Genomic DNA, 22069 nt, shown 5'->3' on the forward strand with positions numbered 1-22069 from the left:
ATCACCCACAAAACGAAAGATGGTAAACGGGGAATGAAAAGTACTCACATTCAAGTAATAAACTTGATTGGTAAAATGATTTGTAAGCGGTAGGAAGAGGTTTAACGAGCAAAGCCTAGATGAAAGGAAGTCTTGTATTAGAAAGGTTTTATAAGAAATCTTTAGATAAAACAAATGATAAGAAATGCAAACAATTTAAAGTTTAAGGTTTAAAATATAAATATTTAAGAATTATAATAATAGTCCTTTAAAATATAAGTTTGCTCGAAACCGGGTTAAAGAATCTAGCCCTTAATTTTACTCAACCTATGTTAAGTAATAAGGTGTGTAAAAATGCAAGAATGCAAGTCCCTTTATAATATAGATACTAAAACGGGTTTTACCGAGTGTTCGGGTCTTGATAATTGGTCAAACCCAAAGTCAACTTTCCATAACAATTAATATTATGAGATAACTCAATAAAATTAAGAAGACTTAACCAAGTATGACATTCTATTGTTTTAGAACTAATAACGTTCGTTAAGCGAGTGTTCGGTTTCGTCGGTCCAAACTTTGTTATAAGACCAAGTTGGATCAACATTCCAAGTACTTTAAGAAAATAATTAAAATCAGTTTATAAAATATTCTTAAAGAAATATGCAAGTCTTGATAGCTAGCTATAAACACACTTGTGTGTCTTAAGCGAGTGAAATCGGTTTAGTTCGATTTGGTTTGGTTTTTATCTTGGAACAAGGTCAAGAATAGTTAACACATGCCCAAACATCAAAGAACTTGTATAATAATCTATATATGATGATACTTAAGTTTTACAACCAAAAAAGTCAACAACAATAAAGTCTTTAAACAAAAGTTCGGTTTTCGGTTTGGATCTTGTTTCGGGTTATGACCGAGATTATATTTCACAAACCCATAACCATGGAACTTATAAAATGATTTTAGAAACTTAAATCTAACATAAAGCATGTTTATACAATTATTTAACAAAACTAGTAAACAAAGTTTGGTTTACGGTTTAGAGCTATTACGGTCAAACCGAGGCTAGTCTCTACAAACCCATAACCATAGAACTTCATAAATAAGATATACAAACTAAAATGAGCAGAAGTTAAACATGGTTAGCAAGCATAAACAAGTTATATAATTATATATATCAAGGACCACGAAAGTCCTCCAAGTAGCCTTGCCTTACGAGGCCCGACACTCTACCGACCAAGACCGGGGAAGTGAGCACTAAAGGTAACAAGGGGTGTATATTATATATATATGTTATATAACAAGCCTCAAGTATTAATAAGATGTAACAAGTTGATTAAAATGAAAGACTATGGTCAGTTTGACTTTTGAAAGTCAAACTGCCAAGAACATGAAAAACAACCTTTAAACTTAAGAATTTGAGAGAGAAGATGAAGTATGAGGAGGGATTATTGAAGAAGAGGGTCTTGTATATATAGGATAAGATTGAGAGGGGTTATGCATGTCACACCCTCACTTAAGGCCTAGGCGTGTGACCCATTAGTTGGTACCATGTTTGTATATATATCAGAGTTACGTTTAATTAGCGGAAGTCTTATAAAATATAAGTATCAAAGTTGTAAATATTTACATAAACAAAAGATGGGATTATAAAAGATTCCCGTTAAGTTTCAAAAGATTACTTGTTGTAGTTACAAACCACATTTATATGTATTCAAGTTTACAAAAGAAAATCCGAGCCATCGGATTAAATATAGCACTTCGACGTATCCAAGCGCTAATCTTGTTCACCTGTAAAATGTAAGAAAAATACGTCAGCAACGAATGCTGGTGAACACGCTGACGCTAAAATATTTTCTTTTACTTTATTACCCCTCGAGACTACGCCTGCCTCGGCCCAACGTGGCTTAGGAATAACAAAGTTAAATCAACACGTATATAAACTTGAGCCTCTACTCTAGGTCACCTCAGCAAACACCGCAGCGTTCGACTTAGTTAAGTACCCGTCAATATATACAAAGGTCGTACTCCCTACAGGAGAGCGTCCTACGACCAAGGGTGGTGTGGCGTGCCCACCACGTAGTACCACCTATGTAAGGATCCAGACACACGTATACCACAGCCTGAGGGCTAGGCTTATACTCTTATTTATAACGGTTTTAGGAACACATAGTTCCTTGTAAACAATTTTCATATAACATGTTTGACTCATTTGAAAACAAGTTTATAAAAGTTTGAGGGCGTATTCACCTTTTCTCTTTGGGGTCGGCTTCACTCACCGTCCGAGGGTCTTTCCATTTTTATCTCGCACCTATAGTACGAGTATAAACATTTGTTAGTCGGATATTCAATCCGGCTTAAGACCTTTAGTCTTATTTTATATCTCTACCTCGATGAACCTTTAGTTCATATATTTCTTTTACTTGAAAACCTTTAGTTTAAAAGTAAATTATAAACCTTTAGTTTATAGGGAAACCCGACGTTTCTTCTTCTCAAAGAAACGTATTCTTTTTCTTTTATTATTACTTAAGAATACTCATTATTACTTAAATAATAATTTCATAACAAATAATATAATCATATATACTTACACACATATATATTTGTCAATTCATATTCTTATTTCTTTTCTTTGTTATGTTTGTATTTCTTTTCTTTTATCGAGGTATCGAGTATAACCTCGACTTAAGGCTTAAGCCTTTAATATAATATTATATTATATTCATTTGACATTACGACTAACCTTGTTGGCGTTTAGAAACCCTAGGAATTCGAGCAGCACTTCGATGCCGCTTCACTTTCTCGATCAACTTTGGCACTTCAACGATAGCACCAATCTTCGACAATCGATGGAACGCCTTTCTAGAACAAACGCCTTACTCGGTTGAATGTGGGTGAAGGGTGGCACACACTTCGAGGAAATGTTGGTACACAAAACGAGAAAATCGGGGCACGTTTATCGAGGTGGATCAATGGTACGAATATCGAGATGTAGAGAGATGTTAAAGAGAGAGAGGAAAGCTGATTTTTGGATGTATCAAATGAGATCCCAGACCTTGCTATTTATCGACAAATTTTGGGGTCCCATCGCGGTACGCGACCGCCTTCAGGGCACCCGTTGCGTACCGCGACGTAGCCCTGGTGATGCAGACAGTAGGTCTGCCACGTGTCGCCACGTGGCAGACGGTGTGCCACGTGTTGACACGTGGCGGACGTCGTGCCACGTGTCGGGACACGTGGCGACCGGTGTGCCACGTGTGGACACGTGGCGTGCCACGCGTCTCGCTGTCAGACATCCCATCGCGGTACGCGATGGGTCTTTTTTATGATCCATCGCGTAGCGCGATGGGTCAAAAATTCAGAATTTTCATTTTTAACCCTTAACTTTGGAGTTTGGTCATTTTAGTCCCTTAACTTTGGAAAGTTGACATTTTGAACTCGAAATTTTCACGATGTTACAATGCAAGAGGTTTAATGTGTAAAAATCGGATTTGGATAATAGGGTGTAAAGCATAAACAACAAAACAAAACGCTGCTGACCTGAAGGCCATCATGCCACGCGACCGCCTAGGGTCCTCACCCATCGCATATCGCGATGGGGTGGGCGGCCAGATCTTCAAGCTTTGCAAAAATGGCAGTTTTGGCCCCTGGAGTTGGTTTTAAGCGTTTTTAAGGCATTTTAAGGACCGGAAAGGATGTTTTGGAGACTTGACAAGTATAAAACAATATTGTAACCTAAAATCCGTCATTTTGATTAAAACGGGCCAGTTTACATGATAAACGAATACAAAAACGAACACAATTAGGACCCGAAATTGACGAATGTCACATATATGATTACGGTATGATGTTAATTTATTCTCTCCCTTTATATACACGCAAGGGAAAACTCTTTATTAGCTAGTAAGGGTAATATGACCCATCAACAATTACCAAACTAATTTATAATAAGGTATAGTTAATATTTTGATTTATTATAATATAAATGATTATAATGACCATATATAAATAAATATAATTATATATTTAATCTTACATTCTCCCACTTGGCCGATTAATCATTTATTATGAGTATTAGATAAGCCATATCAGGAGTTAACACTCATTTTAGCTATACACTTAAACCGGAGTAGAGAAATACAATCATTGAATTGATCATCAGTTCAAGACCCCCATTAATCATACTGCAGTCCTTATTTAAAACCTAAGTAGTTATGCTCAAAATTTTCAAGTAAGCCCTTCAGAACGTTTGATTTGTATATTAATTCTTCTATATGTATTATGCATGCAGAACATATTAAGAGACGTACAAAATCAAAACTGAGGAAAATTAATAATTAGTCATACATAGTACAATATGCAATTATACATAGTCATTAGTAATCTCGTCTTAATTATTAAGCGTTTACATAAGAATTATGGGTGATACACTTTTAGTTATCGGATCCTTAAGCATATCATGAATGTATTCGATACGAAAATTTAGATTGCTCAATTCGTTTATAAACGAATAATTAGTTTCATTTCAAAATTTTAATGCATCACTTCTTGAACTGTTACCGTTTGAGAAAACACGGTAACTGACTTTATCACAGTAAATCTTCAATATATAATTTATACGGAGTTAATAAATTTATGAGTCACTGATATATCTTCAACAACATTTATTGCTAATTGTGTTGTGATTAATCAAAACATTATGCCATTATAACTTAGATTGTTATTATCAGTTCATTATGACTCCTCCATGAGATAGATTTATCTGCTGACATAAGAATATATCCTAAAAATTATATTTTCTTATCTCTGAATATGACAAAGATTAGAGTAATCTACCGGTTTGAATTCTCACTTCTTCTTTTAAATTATAGTATTTCGTTTTCTTTAAAGATATATTAATACTCTTTTAGATGCTTCACATTAATCTAGACATATCTAGTTTGTTGCAATTTGAGTGATATCTAAACGAGTATAGAATTGAACTTATACAAGGCTTCTACTTAATAAAGCATAAATAAATAATCTATGTGATCCTATTATCCTCTAAAGTAGAGCAGTTGTGTTTGTTACATGTGTAAGGAATATCTCTAAGATCTATAATATCAAAGTATGTGTGAACAATTCTTTGACTTATGTAACATATACTTGTCAGAAGATTGTCATCTATATAAGGACAAGTTTGTTTTTAGTTACCCCCACTTATCTTAAGGTAAGTACATTAATCCACTTGGTTTTTGATGAAAATAATTGCATAAAGATTTCATCACATTTTGATGTTTGCATTAACCCATATATGGATTTTATTGAGTTACATACTATATGTTCTTTGACCTTCAGTTTATAACTTTTAGGTTGTTTTATGAACATATAAATATGTAAGACGGTTGTTAGGGAAAGTTGTTTTAATGTTTATTTGATGTAGCTCTAAACTATTTTAAGCTACTTGAACAATGATGATCCTTAAAGAAATCTTTTGTAATACAGGTAAGAAGATTCTTTGATAATTAATTTCTTCTTGAATATAACCTTTAATAATAAATCGTGCTTCTTAGTGTGTTAACTTTTTTTTTTATTGGGATATACTTTAGTTATGAACACTTTTAGGTGATTCAACCAAATCTCAAATGTTATTCTGGCTTATGGAGTCAGTTTTGCTAAAAATAGCTTTATTCCATTCAGAAGATTGATTGATATTAGTGGCTTAATTAGAACGGGTAGGATCTTTAAACTTTTCAACATCCATTTCAACTTTAGTTAGGGAGGTTATATAATAATCAATTTCAATAGGTTTTAAAGTCTAGTTGAGTGGATTATTGGGCAATTTTAAAAGTCTCGGTTTTATGGATTATCTCTTGGTTAGGTTGCTATCATTTTTAGGATTCTAAGTATGTAAGAGTTGGTGCAGTATGGTGTACAAGAGGTGTAAATGGAGTTTAAATATGGAGTAAAATTTAATGACTCTCTTCCTCCCCCCCCCCCCCCGCCTCTTGTACTTATTACAAGTCATTATAAGGACTTGTATTGCTCCCACTAACCTTAGAAACCTTTTGGAAATTAGCATGCTTAGGGTCAAATACCAATAAATTCTAATAGAGAAACAAGTTAATGATGTAAGTAGCCGTAGTTTCTCTTATGAGGATTATTTTAGTAAGAAATCGGAGTATGCCCACATTTAAGAACAATGAAACTTTTGTAAGCGTAGTAGTGAATTCTAAAGAGATAAGTTTTGATTGAATAATGTTATGATGGAGCAGTGTCTTGTACAAGAGGTGTAATTGAGATAATATCAAGTTTTCAATCCCCCGCTTCTTGCAAATCTTGTAAGTTATGATTAAGACACTTAAGACTCCCACTGACCTTTAATATCTCTAGAAAAAATACAAGAGAAGTTTCAATGATGTATGTGATGTGAGAATCTGTCATATATATGTTAGACTTGATTTGATTTCATTAACGTCCAGATGTCATAATAAACTTATGAGCATATTCAGAAGAAATCGTATTAAATATATATGAATGGATCTCTTTAAGACCATGGATTATAGAAGACATATTAGATACAAGTATATAGCCTTTTAAATGATAAAAGAATTATGTCTGAATATTCCGTTTGAATAAGTTCCATTAATATAAGTGAAATATAACTTCTGGTGGACCCATACTTATTTCGTAAGCCAAGTAATGTTTAGGGCATCTAACACATGATTTAAAATCACTAAGAGTGAGATCATATGAAAAATCACTCTCATCAACTATGTTATGATTTCTCATGAAATTTGGTTTTAATAGATGAATTTTATAGGGCTCATTTGCCTTTTGTTAAATTTTTATTTGCATGATAACAAAAGTTATATAGTATCATCTAGTTCTATTTTATAAATGTTTCAATCCACATATTGATAACAAATAATATGAGAGTTTAAGGTAAAAGTGACTTTATACTGGCTATGCAAACCTCACATTTGTCATTATGTAGCCGAAGTATTGATACTAAATTCTGATTAATCTCTAGAATATTTAAGGTATCATAAAGCGTAATTAGAAGACAAGTTATCATTGTTCTAATAACCATAACATTTAGAATTGTCACTAACACTCGTGTTAGTTATTTGATATCGGGTAAACATATAGAACTAGACTCAATCAATCATGTGTTAATGGGAATATTAGGATTAGCAGACTTAAATATCATTTATACAACTATCAGTTTTAGCCAGTTGTTCTTTTGAATTATGGATAGCCTTGTAATGCATATGCCTAATCTAATGGCATATTTTTGCAATGAGACTTCTCCTTGGAGGACTTAAAGCTGGAAGTATTACTTGTATTTTGTCTATGAACCTAAGAATAATTTTCATTTAGTTTTAGTGGTGTGAGTTTAATAACATCTTATTTCCAGTACCAGACATTTATTTTCTTGTACATACGTTGCTGACCAACACACTCATTTTCCTTTGGTACTTCTGAGTGTTATAGTTGATTCGTAAGGCACCAAATTGTACTATTAAAAATTTTAGTATGTTGTACTATAAAATTGTACTTATTTTCATGTGTGAACCCTTAATTTTATGGGTCATAGTATTGTACATTATGATTTATTCATGGATACCATATAACCTTATAGTTAGAATTTAGAAGGAATGCATGCATCTTAGGAGTTCTTTTGATTAGTCTTAGGAAAAACTAAATCTAGAATATCTCTAGTGGTAGCATTTATTTAAATAAGTTCTTGATTATCATTATCATAAGAGACATTATGATTGAATCATCACATTTGTTATACTCTAGTTTTCAATATAATGATTGTTATTAGAAAGCGCAGTAGAATAGTCATATCATGTCTTAATAGATAATTAAAATAGAGATGAGCTAAATGTTATTAAAACTCGTTATGATGTAAAACTTATATTATGTTTTAATATTAGAGTGGATGATTTGGATGAGATGGTTATTTATAAAAGAAAATTATAGTGAGTAACGTTCTGGGATATTAAAATAATACAGATTAAAATCTATGATCACTAGATTAATGGAATATCATTAATTTGAGGATCATTATATTTTATTGAAAATGTGATATGCCTATTATTAACATCCAACTATTAGACTATAATTAAAAGTTTTACTTAAATATAAAAAATAAATCACCTTTGGGCAAAATTAAAATTTATTTAAGTATGTATGCAAAATAGTTGTAACACATCGCTTTTGGGCAGAAGTGAGATAACTATTTTAATTATGCACATGTTAGTTTTGCTGGATAAAAATGTAACACGTTTCCTTTGGGCAGAAGTGGGACATTTGTATCATGTTAGGCAAAAAACTAACAAAAGCTTTCAGTTAGACTTGAATGATATGGTAAATGTAACCCATCAACTTTGGGCAGAAGTGATACATCAAAAGTTCATTCAAGTTAAGCCTTTATGTTTTGTAAAATTTTATAATATTTAAGTATTTACAAAATATTTTAATGAGTTAATAGCAAAAACTTTATGGGTAAAATTAAGGATTTCGAGAAATGACGTTTTCGGGTAAATTATTGTTTTCGGATGATATGCCTTATTGGTTAATAGGTTTTCGAGTATTATGGGTTTTCCCGTAAAGTAACGAGTTTTCGGAAAATTAGCGTGTTTGCGGGAAAAAATTGGAAAACTATTTCAAAAAACCCGTAGAGGCCATAAAGTTTAAAATCCGAGAACTCTAAAATCCAAAAATTAATATTATTAAAATGAAAACACAAAAAATTAATAAGACCCATACAAATGATTCCGTAAACTAGGTGATCCCTAAATAGATTTCGAAAAATAAAAGGATAATAATAAGATTTGGTTCAAATCTTTTAAGGATTAACAATTATATCTATTTCCTATTTTAATGGGATTCAAATCTCTTAAGAAAATACCAAAACTTTTAATTCATTCAAGATTTTTAACCCTAAATTAACTTTAACAGATTTTAATCCAGATTACGAACCAAAATATGTTATAATTTTCAAAAATTATGATGAACACAAAGAACATCGTCGAAAATTTTAATTATTAAACATATACAAAAGCTGGAATCGAAATATTTAAACATGATTTTAACAAATTTCAAAAATATTAGGGTTAATTAAATATGAATTTTAGCGATTTTAAACAGTTTCATATATTGTTTTCGTAATAGAACATGAAAAAAGAAACCGAAAAAAAAGGTTTTATCAAGTTATAGTCCATGTCTTTTGATTCAATTCCAAATTTAGAAAAAAAATGAATAACTGATTAATCAACATCGCTCTGACACCACATGTTGATCAGTTATTCATGTAAGTAAAAGAAAACATGAATAAAAATAAACCTATAAACCTGTTACAGCATGGAGAGTCCTAACCGCAGCAGAGTATGATGCAGTCGACATGTTTGTTATCTTGATCAAGTTCCCCTTTAGGATGTGTAGTTAAGGATGAAGATTAGGGTTCTTGAGAGGAACCCGGGTTTAGGAGAGAGGAGGCACACAAATTCTTTATGCGTGTGTGATTAGGGTATGATGTTAATTTATTCTTTCCCTTTATATACATACACCCAAGAGAAAACCCTTTATTAGCTAGTAAGCATAATATGGCTCATCAATAATTACCAAACTAATATATAATAAAGTATAATTAATATTTTGATCTATTATAATATAAATGACTATAATTACCATATATATATATATATATATTATATTAAAATAGAGGGACAAGAAAGTAATTTCATCAAAACTATTAAAAATAAGAGTTTTAGATAAGGTGCAATACATATAGCATTAATTTGAAAACCCTATCCAATCTCCTTGAAAATAGTCTTTCCCCGTGAATCAATCGGATGAAGGATTCAAATTTCAAAATTCCCTCAAATACTCTCTCTCCTTCCGCCACACGCGTTAATTGCAGGTTTGCCATTTGTGTCTTCGATCCTCATGCGGATGTGAATTCCTATTTAGGGTTTTGCATAAGCTCATCGCGTTTGTTGTTTCCAATCAGAGGTATTGACGTTTAGAGTTTCTATTGATCTTGTCGTTTCTTCGGTTCTATTTTCTTCTATGAGGTAACAAACGATCTTTTGATTTAGGTAATTCCTTGAGTTAGGGTTTTAATTTTCTGATGGATTGTGTTTTGAATTTCTTGCTTGTTTCGGTAATTTCTTGAGTTAGGTTTTTGTAAGTTTTACAATGGTAAGTTATCACCATAATACAATTTATATGATTCAATATGAAATTGATGTATATGAGTAAAGTAAAGAGTCAAGTAGGTTCTGGTTGAAAACGATTGATTTTATTCATCCTTAACATTTATAACTATGGCACAGTAATTAAAACCTTCATTGTTCTCTTATTTTAGTATTTATACTTGTTTTTACAATCTGGACAAAAGATTATATTTTTTTGTTATAAAAATATATTATTGTTTTTGACTTTAGTAATAATGTAATATAAGCTTTAAATTATAATGATTATGTGTAAAGCGACAGGGAAAGATATTAGTAGATCACTTGATTTGAATTAAGTATATAACTATGAGATTTTTTTTAGTTATGAGGTTAATTCGTGCGCGGTTTTTAGTGTTTACACCTTACACAACGTGTTTTTATTAGGTTTATGTGAGTTAATCAATCAATCAATCAATCAATCATGCCCAGTAAAATCCCACCGACAGCAAAGCTATAAGTAGGGTCTAGGGAGGGTGGGATGTAGGCACACCGTACCTCTATCCAAAGGAATAAAGAGGTGGCTTCCAGAGAGACCCTCGGCTCTAAGTACATGTGTATGAAGCAAAATAAAGGAAATCAAAGTTTAACAGTTATATAAAAACTACTACTAATTATAATAATATTAATAATAAGATCACAGTTTAACAGCTATATAAAAGCTAATAATTATAATAATAATAATATATGTAAGGGAAATACCATTATGGTATGTGACCTAAATAAGTTTATGTGAGTTAATGTGATGTTTTTAATTATTTGCAGATTGAGAGGGTTTGGCCCGTTTGGCTGTTGATCGTGGTCATACTAGACCCGCAGAATTGCTTTTGAGTCGGAATGCTGATGTGAACTTAAAGGTAATCTTGATTTCAATCAATCATTTGCTAATTGACATAAAGCTAGAACTTGATCAAGTTTTTTCTTTTAATAACTAATTGTTCAAAAGGTTAAAAAAATGAAGCTGAAAAGGATATTGACATGCCAAAATGGTTGAACATTATCCAAGGTGCATATCTAATGCATGCTCTAACTTATGTTTTTCTGAAGCTGAAATTTTGGTTGGGTTTTATGTTTTTGTAAACATTGAAATTTGGTTTGGTTTCGGTTACGGCCGGGACGGTACCGGGATTATACCGGTACCTAAGGTAAAAAAATCAGGAAATACCGGTACCGTACCGATCCCGAAACTTAAAACTTTGGTACCGATTCAGTACCGACGGTACCAAATCGGTACCGATTTCGGTATCGGTACCGGTACCGATTTTGCTCATCCCTAATACAACCCTATTGCTATACTTTCTAAAATATACTTTCAGCAATACCCAAATTGCACTCTTTAACTTTGGCCACAATCTGTAATTTCCATCTTAAAAGTTATTACAAATCGGCAGTTTGACTTTTCAAATACTTTTTTACTTGATTATGATAGGCATAGCATAGGTGGTAAAACAGGCGGGGCAGTCAAGTTTGACTTTTTAATTGTATTTTTTTTTTAATTTTCACTTCAGTTCACTATAGGTGATCATTGGTCAGTCGGATGCCAGAAGGAAAGCAGAAGCATTCTGCAACTACCATAACAATTTTTTGAAACCATGAGGTGAGATTTTGAATAAAATCTTCTTTTTAAAAAAAAAACTTTTTTAATATAGAATCCCCTAAAAGTAATCACATCTCGGAAGTTGGTGCTTCATTTCAGAATCGACTTGCAATAAATTTAAACACACGAGTAAAGGATATAGTGTGGTCAGGTGCATCATGATTCTGCGTTAAACAACTCAAATCATTTCCCAGCATTTTGCAGAAACGGGATTACAATAGTAGTAAGTTTGCTACTTTTGGTTTACAATGTATATTCACTTTTTATATAAATGCATTTCTTTAAATAAGTTATTGGTGTCTACATTTACATTATTATTGTGATTATGCTATATCAGTCATAGTTAACATATATGAATCATATATGCTTCATTCAAAAAGTGGACAAATGTGAAAACAGAGACGTGCGGTCCTGTTTGTAATTTATTTCTTTAATAAGAGACTCGTTGAAACAAATTAATATGTTAACATTATTTATATATTTATATTTTCTAAAGTACTTCAGCATTTTCCTAATAATGTGCATACTTGTTGAAATGACAAAGGTCAGAATACCCTTTGTAAACTATTATTGGAAAATATGACAAAGCCATTACGAACTTCTAAGTATTTTTGACTATGTGGTGACTATTTCAAAGGAATAAGGGTCTTCTTCATTTTTTAGAAGTAAAAAAACAACACTTCAAATATATAAATGTTCACTCTATTGAATTTTGTTGTCAAATAGTCAATTTTGACTTTTGGTCAAAGATCGGCCTTGAAAATATAAAGTTTGAACATGATTTCAAAACTATATATATATATAATAATCAATTAATATATATATATATATATATATATAGTTTTGAAATCATGTTCAAACTTTAAATTTTCAAGGCCGATCTTTGACCAAAAGTCAAAATTGACTATTTTACAACACGAAGAAAACATGAAGATGCGTGGATATAATGAGTACAAGTTATCATTGTCTGTATAAACTCTAAATTTTGGGGGCACATATTGCAGTTGCAATGGAGCGGCTAAATGGTAAGTTCTAATATATTTGTGTGATTGCTTCCGGGTGTTAAAACATTTTACTAACAATTAACTTGAGTCACCTCATTTATGAAATTGAAAAACAAGTTTTTTGACTTAGACTTTTGGGAGACAACTAATCTGAAACTACATTTTAAAAAGAAAGTTTTTTGTTTTTTGGGATGTTTAGGATTTAGTGTCAGTATTGTAACGACGTCAACTGATATCGACCGAATTTCGATTGTGTTATTATTTTAGACGGTTACTAATTTATGTTCAGGATTTAGTCTCTTTTTTTGAGACATGTTATTTTTTTGGCGGTTACTAATTTGTTTTTAGGATATAGTTTCTTTGGACATCTGCAAATTTATTTTTAAGGTTTACTGTCGGTAACGTAACAAAGATAACCAATACTGATCAAATTCACACGGTTTTCATAAAAAAAGTTACCTTTTTGTTATAACTCCCAAGATTGACGAATAGTTATTTTTTTAACAAGGTTGACAGATTGTTATAACTCCCATGTTGATTTGTTACCAACTGTTAATTTTTAATACTAATAGTCTGATGGTTGCTAATTAGATTTGTTGAAAAGTTGGATGTTTCTTTAACAAGCCAATTATCCCTCTTGCAGATCAGTCTTTGGAAGAGCAACAACTAAAGGCAGTTTCGGTAATATTGGGATAATCTCAATATGATCAATTGCAATCTGATTTAATGGGTTATTTCGGTTTGTTTCGAGTCAAATGTTTACAATTGTTTCTCTAGAAATCTGTTATGGGTCAACAAACTGAATCACCCTAATTATTTTACGATTCAACAACTAAAGTGTTAACGGGTCAGTTTTGTTTTTTTAGCTTTGTTTAAATTTGCTCTGAGTTATAGTATGGTTTCAGGTGTGAGATCTGTTTGACCACACAGGGTCAATTTAGGGTAATTCACATCATCTTAACTCTTAGTTGTAGTCAATTTTGACTTAAAAGTCTACCAGTTGACATAAAAAAGTCGTGACATAAGTCACCTTACATGTCTTTTTTATTGTTGCAGGTGTAGGAATCACCATTTAATAAGATTCATGGATGATACACTAAAGTGGTTGATATAAAAGGGTGAATATAAAAGCAAACCTCCAAGAGATATCTTTGGTTAATACTCGCTAGAACATTGAACATGGATCATGGGCTATAGTCGTGGAGCCACTGGTAATGAGTTACTTGATTTTCACCTTATACTCTAAGCTCAAACATACAAAGCAGTACTACCTCAACTAGATAGAATGTTACACAAAAGTGATGTTTTATATGGTTTCTAGAAATAATCATACTAGAAATGGTTCTTATTGTATATTTTTGAGCTTAAATAATGTTTTTTCTATATATTCAAAAAGTCTAAATGGTTTGTATGAGTTTGTAGTGTCTTTTGTTGGATGTGAAGATCATATTTACATAATAAAGTTGATGTTTGTTTGACACTATTTTTTATTTGCTTATTTTCCTATAAGGGATGAGTTGTAAACATATGGTTTAAAAAAACAAACTTAAGGTTTGAGGTGCATCAATAAGATCTTGTGTGTGTCGATTTAGTCAAGTGCACAAAAGATGAGTAGTTTTTGCAGTTTCTAGCACTTTTCCTTTTTAAAGCATGTTTTCGTGCGTCTAAACACGTCGTGTGGTGACTTTTGTAAGTTTGTTCTTATTTTATGTTAGAGTTTGTGTAGTGGAATAGATGTGCTACCATATTTTAAATATTTTTAAAATCACAAGTTTCTAAATTATTAAATATATAAACAATATTATAATGTTAATAAATTGCTTTTTAGGCTACATATAGGGGGTGTTTGGGATTTTTTATAAAAACTTCTTATAATTTTTCAATAAGTTAATACATTATAAAACTGTAATTTATTAATTTTTTCCTCTCACATCAAAAACAATTCCAAATACTTTATTACTTTTCAAAAGTTAATAAGTTGGTGAAAATAAGCAACACTCCATAGAAATCAATTCCTCCCAAATGAGAAACCTCCACCGTCCCCGTTCCCGTCCTAATCCGACCATTTCCACCACCTTTGCACACAATACCAATTGGTACAAAGCAGGTCAGGAAGCTTGAGATGACTGAACTTCGAGTCAAACCATACTAGCAGATAGTGGGGGGATTATGAATGAGGGCAGTGGAAGGGCTTATAAGGCAACTGTAAGAGAATGAAAGAGCGTAGTCCCTCGTCCACCGTACCCGATCAAACATGAAAGCCACCACCATCCAAAAAAACATGAAAACTTAATATCCACTATAACCGACATTGTTCGAGGAAATTAAAGCTCGAGTTCAACCTTCGACAACACATTCATTTCCTACAACTTAAAGCCTCACCACGTCCAATGTGATGAACAATTTGATCAACTTTCTGTCGTACTATACACTATATCACTAGAAGATTGATAAGCTAACAGGAAACGATTACCATGTGATAAATTGTCGCCACTGCTGCATCGCGCGGGTACCTACTAGTATATATATATATATATATGTATATAACCTTACAGATTTCTCCCGCAATCATTTTGGTTGTACACCAAACTTTTCGTTTTTACCCGGAAAATGGGGAAAAATAAATTTAAATAGAATAATATAAAGATAAAGATGGAGAATAAGATACGAAGAATTAAATAAAAAAAGTAGAAAATATGATTTTTAGAGATGGATACAATGGTAATGCTCTTGGGTTAAAGTATCATCATCTTTTAGTTGTCACATCACCCCCGCCCCTAAAGTGGGAAAAATATATAAAAAAAATAGTCGTAGTTTACATAAGAATATCATTTATTTTGAAAGATTTAATTGTACGCATAGTTTTTGGTGGTTTGGTTTAAATCATAAATTATGCGTCTAAGTTTCAACAGTTACAAATCTAAGTTATGTGGTTTCAATTTTATAATAATTTTAGGCGGAGCCGTCTTTAAGATTGAAAAGGAAAGCCAAGGTTTGGGACATGAAAAACAAAAGACCTTAAAATACAAATTTAAAAATTCTTATATAATTTAGACAGATATGATAATAATAAAACAAAACAATATTTTTTTTCAAAATGATCTATCTAAAACGTACATATCTTAGCATTCTTCTTGATTTGTGTCTTTCTTAACTTGTCTTCTATTCCCCCCTTTTTACATTCGGACTATTTGATTAGTGTTTAGACTAGCGGGCATACAAAAAAAAAACGAATGTTAACATAACTAATTAACAAATATTAAAGCTAACATTAACAAAATTACAAATATAAAATTATTTAACATTAAATGATTAAAACATAAATTAGAGATTAAGAGTTAACTGAATAACTCAAAAGTGTGTTAACTAACTAACTGTTAACAATTAACGTGAACATATAACATTTAACAGTTAACATATAGCCTATTTGAAAATTGAAATACGAAACAAAATTAAAACAAGACTAATAAGTTATGAAGTATAAAAGTTATTAACATGTAATAGCCAAATCAAGTTGGCCGCCGGCTGTCGGAATGTCGTCAGACATCGGAACTCGAAAGTCGGATGTCGATGGTTATATATTTTGGAATGCCGATGGTCCTTGACTTTCTGCTGCGTCGGAACAAAACCCTGTGGGTTTTTTTAAACTCTATTGGGCTTAGTCCAAAATATATATATATATATATATATATATATATATAAAAGTCCATGGCCCTTAAAGGACAGTGGGCCTGGGGATTGAGCCTTCCTGCCCTCCCCTTAGGTCTGGCCTGATTTTAGGGTATAAGAGTAACTTCTCTTAAGTTAAATTGAAATGACCAAAATATCTTTAGACATAAAAATAAAAAAAATTATTAAAACCCAAACCAGCCTACCCCTTCCTCTCCTTCTCATTTTTCTAGCAAATCAAAGTAAGTCCACTCATAACATTCTTCGAAATATTTCGTGGGATGAATGTCGGATGTTCATCGATGAAGTAATGAGCCATTAATCGATTATGAGAGTCGCGAAGATAGACTATATATACATACCTATTTCAATTCAAATCAATACCAATTTAAAAAACTAATAAAACCTTCTTGACGGTTTTAGTCTTCAACTTCGTTAAATGAGAAAGAGATCATGTTAGTCACAAATTCAATTGTAACATCCTACATTTGATAGTAATAATAAAAGAATTATGTTTGTTTAAAGGTGTGTTAATATTTAATTAAGTTAAATAGAATAAAAGAGTATGAACTTGGTTAATGAAAGATGGAATGAGGGGTGGTGATGGGCCGTAGGTCCATAGGCTTTAGAGAGTATAAATACTCCTTAAACATTTCTAAAACCCTAAAACCCTCATTCTTATCTCCTAGCCTCCTACAAACTCAAAAACACACACAAACACCCTCTACCTTTTGGCCGAGAATCCAAGACCAAGAACCGAGCTTGGATTTTGATAGATCTTGACTATACACGCAAGATACGAGTCCATAGTTGCACATAGAAGCTAACCATAGCTTAAAAACGTAAAAAGGTATGTTGTTTACACATAAAGATTATGTTTTTAAGAACGATTTTCCCTAAAACTTCGTACTAAGGCAAATCGTCTGTAGTATTACCATAAAACTACAAACTTGGTGTTAAAAAGGGGAGTAGTGAACTTGTTAGTAGATACAGTTCATGCAAAAAGCCTGGAACTAGGTTAAATACGTTAAAACTAATAAAGGTTCAAGCTTTATGAATAAACGGACTAGATCTTAGTCAAGGATAAAAAATGGAATGTTTAAAAGGTGATATGAAACCATACTAGGAGATTGGATACTAATATATTTATAATGATAATGATAATGATGGTATGGAAAACCTACAGTCGGTGTATTTGAATGGGGCTACCCTTCGAAGTGGGTGTATTCGAATCCTTGCTCCTTCCATTCGAATACAGAAAATAAAGAAAGACATAAAGATTATACAATCTCCTTCCATTCGAATACAAGGGTATTCAAATACAAAGATTATGAGTAAAGGTATATGAATACTATGAAAATATTATGAGTATGTATGAAAGTATATAAATATAAAAGAAAAGGAAGGTACGTATGAATTGACGGTAAGAGGGTGGAAAACCCTAATAATATCTGAGAAGGAGGGTGGCAGACCCTAATAACATATGTGAGGTTATAGGGCGAGAGACTCTTTAAAACGTATAAGTATGTATGTAAAGTAAGATTAAAATATGAAAGTATGAAAGAAAGAATGAAAGCATGAAAGTAAGAATGAAGGTATATACTTATGTATGTACGAAAGAAAGATAAGCAGGTTAAGTAAGAAATATGTATCTTCTGATGCATACAAGTAAGTATGCGAATGTATTGCGTGATGCTTGATTAACTAGAACTCACTCAGCGTAGCTGACTTTTAGTATGCATGCATGTGAGTAGGATGAGACAACAGGCTTGAAGAGGGGCACATGGCAGAAGAATAAAGAAGCTGATCTCTGAAGATTTAACTTGTGATGTTTTAAACTTAAAGACAAGTTTTGTATTGTTTAAATTCTAAGACATATGTAATGAATGTTTGAAGTTTTATTTATTCCTCGAAAGTTTTTATTAACTCTGATATTCAGAACTGTGTTTACGAGTAAATCCAACGTCCAAAGTGAGGCACCGGGACCGGGGCCTTACAAGTTGGTATCAGAGAATAAGTTCGAGAGAATTAAGCATCCTATATGCTTAGACTCGAACAAAGAATGTGATTTAAGTAAGAAAGAAGATGTCAGTTCAAGATAGTCATGTGTCACTCAAACGAGCTAAGTAAAGGTAAAGTATATGGTTAATTAATATGTAATGATGTTAGCTTGATTTCTAAAGAAAGAATATGTGTATATTAGAGATAGGGTTAATTGATTGTTTGATTGATTAACTGTTTGAAAGTAGAACTTAGCACAAGTGAAGTTACAAATGGAAGTGTATAGGACACGGAGAGTAACGTGATCAGCTAATCACTGCTGGCCATTGTTATTACCTGTTAGCCTTACTATCCTTGTAATTTCCTTGAGTGATGAAGTTTGTGTTTCCTTATAGGATATCAATGACTGGAGCAATAAAGACCGTCGGGTAAGGAGGTCGTACGGGACGTCGTGGTAGACCACGCATTACCCGGGAACCTTCTATGGAAGTAGTTACCAATATAGGAGGGGAAGGGTGTGCAGCTAGACGAAATCCGATCAACAATGAAGGATATCAACTCAACCCTGCGGTTCAAGCTGCCATTGCTCAAGCTGTAGCAGCTGCAATGAAGAATTTACAACCTGAGAGGCCTACTGGAAGCCATGCAAGAACTGCTGAGAGGTTAGGAGAGGATGGTGAGATGGATGACGAGAGAGAGAGAGAAAGGTGAATCAAGTGAGGTTAGGTCTGTGAAGGTTGATGACAGTAGGAGAGGCCGAGGCGGGTGTAAATACAAGTCATTCAAAGGTTGTGACCCGCCAAAGTTGGTTGGTTTAGGAGACACAATCGCTACTCTCCAGTGGATAACCGCAATGGACAAGGTTATCCGAATTAGCGAATGTCGCCCTGATCAAGTAGTGGGTTATGCTACCCAGTCGTTCGGAGATGAAGCTATGTATCGGTGGGAGTCGGTTGAGCAAAGAAAGAGTCGGGAGCAGATTAAGGCTTTAATATAGGATGACTTGAAAGAGATGGTCATGAAACTCTTATGTGCTGATGCTTAGGTTGAAAGGACAGAGATGAAATTCCTGAACTTTGTTGAAACTTTGTTGAGCAAGTACAATGAATGCAAACAAACATTAGATCATGCTCAGGTTATTTTCAAGAAATTGATTGAATCCAGTAATGGTTTTAAATGTTGTTGATCAACCAATCTAGCAGCAATGTGAAATTTGGTATAGAATATAATCACACTGAGCAACCTGAAGAATATACTCCAGTTACTCCTTACAATTGTTTAGATGAACTTGAAAAAGAAGCAATTTTTCAAAAATAAGTCCAGTCAGTTGTTTCCCAAAGTGTTTAATACCTTAAAAATTTCTAATTAATATGAAATAGGGAACTGATACCAAACAACTAATACATTTGAAGGATTCAAACTAATTTCTGTTGCAATATTGACCGGTCAAAAGTCAAATGTTGACCACAATCTATCAGAAGTTTCAATAACAACTGATGATTCAATCAAAACAACTGATATGTATACATATTACATCAGTTGTTTCATCTCAAGAAAGCATTAATAGTTTCAAAGAAAATTGAGTCAACCAAGCTAGTAGCAAATGCACTTGCTTTTGTTCCTAGATCAGTTGTTACCCAACTTAAAGATGATGCATCTGAAGTTATTCAAACTGAAATCCATCCAAATTCTACACATGGATACAAGTCACCAGGAACAGTGGTTGTTGATAGATTGGGAGTGACAAAGACAAAGAAATCTTATGGTATGTCGTAGTGGAGGCTCTAGGCACATGACAGGAAATAAATCTCTTCTCTCTAAATTCAAGAAACATGGAGAGGGAATTGTATCCTTTGAGAATCATTGAAAGGGAAGTGATTTAGGCTCTAGTAAATTAGAAGCAGGTACATTAATATTTGATAATGCTAACTTGATTGAAAAATTAAAATTTAGTTTGTTAAGTGTGTCACAAATGTGTGATAAAGGATATGGTCCTTTCTTTACTAAGAAAACATGCAAAATTCTCAACTTTGACTGTGTTAAACAAATTGAAAAACTGGTTGCAGAAAACACCTTGTTAACTGCAAACAGGAGTGGCAATGTCTATGTTGAAGACATGAATAAGTATAACAAAATCTCTATTGCAACATGTTCTGTTAGTAGAACATCAATCAAAGAAACATATATATGGCACATGAGACTTGTAACATTCATCGAATTTCAAAACCCGAAAACCCGACCCGTTAAAAAATTTTCTTTTATTATTATTATTATTATTATTATTATTATTACTAATCAAACGTTGATTGCGCGTCACTCGACTTTACTTTTGTTTGTTAATCAAATTATTAAATTATTGCAAAAACAACCATTAGCTATGTTTTGATCTCACTTGAATAAGAATTAAACTCAAGGGATCATATTTTTAAGTTTTTAAACTAATTTTCTTTTCTTTTTCTTCCCTCCATCGACAGCCTTCACAACCTCCCCCCCCCCCCAACTTCTTGATCCACCAGTTAAGCCGGTAATCACTGATTTTGGTCATACCTAGTTGTAAAATTGATCAACTTGAAATCAATCTCGATATTTTAGTGTTAATTGACAGCCTTTGACACCTAATTGACGTTAACACGAAACTGCGGCTCTAAGGGTCTTAAAACACTATATATAATTATCAATAACCCAATTAATTTGACTAACACCATCCCATGATCATCGCGAACATAAGCCCTTTATCAATTTTAACTCAGAAAGCTGTTTAAATCAAGTTCAAGCTCACGCTCTTACCGCAAACCCTAATTCATCATTTTCACTCAATTCAACTTTAATCGAGTTAATTGTTGTAGGGTACTGATTCGATTTCAAGTCCTCTATAAAATCCCTCTATCAATTTTGATTGACAGAGGATATAAGACAATCAATTTTGGAAGAATCATATTTAGGGTTTATAAGGAATTGGGATTGTTTGGATATAGTGTATAAACATATTTTTTCATCATCTAAACAGGTTAGGCAACAGCCCAGTTGGCTTGCATCTTTGTTAAGTACTAAGAGCCGGCATGGGGCGAAAGTTTGAGTCCCCGGGCCTGGTTTTGATTTTATTTATTTTATTTAATTTATTTCTTTATCATTTAAATTATAATCGTATTTACATCAAATATTGTTTAAACTCGTTAAAATACTGAACCCCGTTAAACTTTTAAAAACAAATTCTCATTTAACGATTCCATATATACAATATATGTATATGTAGTTATAGAAAAGCATTATTAAATTTATATTGTCTCGATTTAAAAACCTAATATATTTTCAAAAGAGATAATTAAACTAAAAATAGTTTTACTCGTCTAAATGTATCGATTATCACTAAACTTTCAAAACAAGTTTTTATTTAATAAATATATGTTAAAATAATATGAAATTAGAATCTTATTATTTATCAAAAAGGATTTTGTATCAATATTTAAATACTTTATGCGTTTATTTTAATTTTCATAAAATTTATATAAATTGTAGTTATCAATCCCAAATCCGTTATAAACCCTTATTATTAGGGATGAGCAAATTCGGTACCGTTATCGAATCGGTACCAAAGTTTT

The sequence above is a fragment of the Bidens hawaiensis genome, unplaced genomic scaffold (assembly GCF_021521415.1).
Source record: "Bidens hawaiensis isolate Kalapana, Puna unplaced genomic scaffold, B.hawaiensis_p1.1 tig00048302_1, whole genome shotgun sequence".
NCBI lineage: Eukaryota > Viridiplantae > Streptophyta > Magnoliopsida > Asterales > Asteraceae > Bidens > Bidens hawaiensis.